The sequence below is a fragment of the Chelonoidis abingdonii genome, chromosome 1, assembly GCF_003597395.2.
Source record: "Chelonoidis abingdonii isolate Lonesome George chromosome 1, CheloAbing_2.0, whole genome shotgun sequence".
Taxonomy (NCBI): Eukaryota; Metazoa; Chordata; order Testudines; family Testudinidae; genus Chelonoidis; species Chelonoidis abingdonii.
In genome coordinates this window covers 67,938,177-67,940,059 of record NC_133769.1, presented here as the reverse complement: position 1 = coordinate 67,940,059, position 1,883 = coordinate 67,938,177, and the positions used below count along the sequence as shown (strand labels likewise).

General features: G+C 37.2%; 1 protein-coding gene across 1 annotated transcript in view; it reads left to right on the top strand.

Moving 5' to 3' along the window:
* The window catches only part of GRIP1 (glutamate receptor interacting protein 1), a 607,764-nt gene that overhangs the window by 55,592 nt on the left and 550,289 nt on the right, over positions 1–1,883 (top strand). The window lies entirely within an intron of this gene.

Genomic DNA, 1,883 nt, shown 5'->3' with positions numbered 1-1,883 from the left:
CTACCTGCACCCCTCCTGCACCCAACCCCGTTCTGAACCCCCTGTCACACCCCACAACCCTGCCCTGATCCCCCTGCCACACCCTGCACCCCAACTCCCTCCCCTGAGCCCCCTCCTGCACTCCACACCACTTCTCTGCCCCAATCCCTTGCCCTAGCCCCTTCCTGCACCCCAACCTTTATGATGTTCGCCTTTAAAAAAATAAATAAATAATTCCCTGGATGCACACACCCTAATGAAAAGTACTGCACATGCCTATGTTGCTGACCCCTGATCTAGTGTATATGTGCTACAGGGCCTTTCAGCATTGGTGGACACGCAAATGTTTAGGCACAGACAATACAGCAGTTTTTATAATGCAACTTCACAATATCTGTCAGAATTCAAAATTGTACAGTCATAACCCCAATTCATCATACCATGCTTTCAAGGATTTGGGTTTGTGGCATATGTCCTGCTGCAACCTTAGTTGCCAGTAGAGAGGTGTGTGCGTGTGTATGTAATATAAATAAAATTGTGTGAGATTAAAATCAAGGTGGATTTGATTTAAATCAAATTGATTGATTTAAATCACTAGTCAAGAAGGCTCAATTTAATCATGGATTGCTACATTAAAGGTGAATTCTTGTTGTTGTTATAACCTTAATATATATACTTCACAACTCAAAGATAAATATAGGTTTCATTTTTAGAAGGTACACACTATACACTTTTAAAGTGATTTATTCTGAAAACTTTTCAGGTTAGTTTTTCAGCTATACCAGAAAATGAATTATTATTTCGTTATTTCTTTTACCAAAAGTAATTGAAACAGATATTTATGAAGTCATTGACAGGTGAACTATCTCCATTTCAACAGGTTAATTATTAATATTTGGAGGATTTTCTTGCTGTTCTGTAGTAGGAGGAGAACATCAGGAGACATACATTTACATTGTTTTATTTACCTAAAACAATGTTATGTATTTGGGATTTTTTCTTCAACAGCAAACATATAATATTTTAACAAAACAAGCATATGAATTTTTGAATTCAGTTAAACATTCAGGTTTTTTAAAATCAGGTTTGTTTGGGTTAAGATTGTTTTTAACTAAAATAGTTAAATGAAATATTTAAACAAAACAAAACAATTAAATAGTCTATCAGCCAGGTCAATATGAGAAACTTAAAATATTGGCTTCTGCAGCTGACTCAGTCGTCTTCACTTTCATTTTCCTGTTGGTTCATAATCTGGAAAAGAAAAACAAGCTTTCCTGCTTGTTGAGGTCCCAAACGATTTCTCAATTTGGAATGAATTAGTCCACAGGAAAAAAATATTCTTTCTACACCAGCAGAAGAAGCTACGGCTGTTAAAAGTGAGATTATCACTTCAACAGTCTCTGAATCCAAGTGCTTGTGACTTCTATCGGTTCACTGGTGTGACTTTTTCTTTAAAACATCAGCAAACATCTATTTCTTGACTTCACCCTTAGCTCTGAAGTTTATTATAGTTGGCATTATGGATGGATGATTGCTGGATGTCCATATCATAGTCAATTCCTCTTGACCCTGGTACCGAGTATTGAGAATATTTGCAAGAAAATGAGCTGCAGATAGTGCTTGTCCCATTTGTTTTCCTAGTGCTTGTAATTTAACTCTGTCTCTTTTTAAGATCTTACTCAGTTCCTTCCAAATTTCAACAGCATCAGCAATAAAACAGCTATTTCCCTGCATTTTGTTCAAGGCTACAGAAATAGGCTTGTTCACAAACTGTCACCAGATTAGGTCAGTTCTCAATATAGCGCTCAAAACAGTCCACTACTGAGTTCCATTGCATGTCTCGTGGGAGAGTTAGCTTGGTTCCTCACACTTTTTTCAGAGCAGCAGCTGCAAAGTGGTTGTTA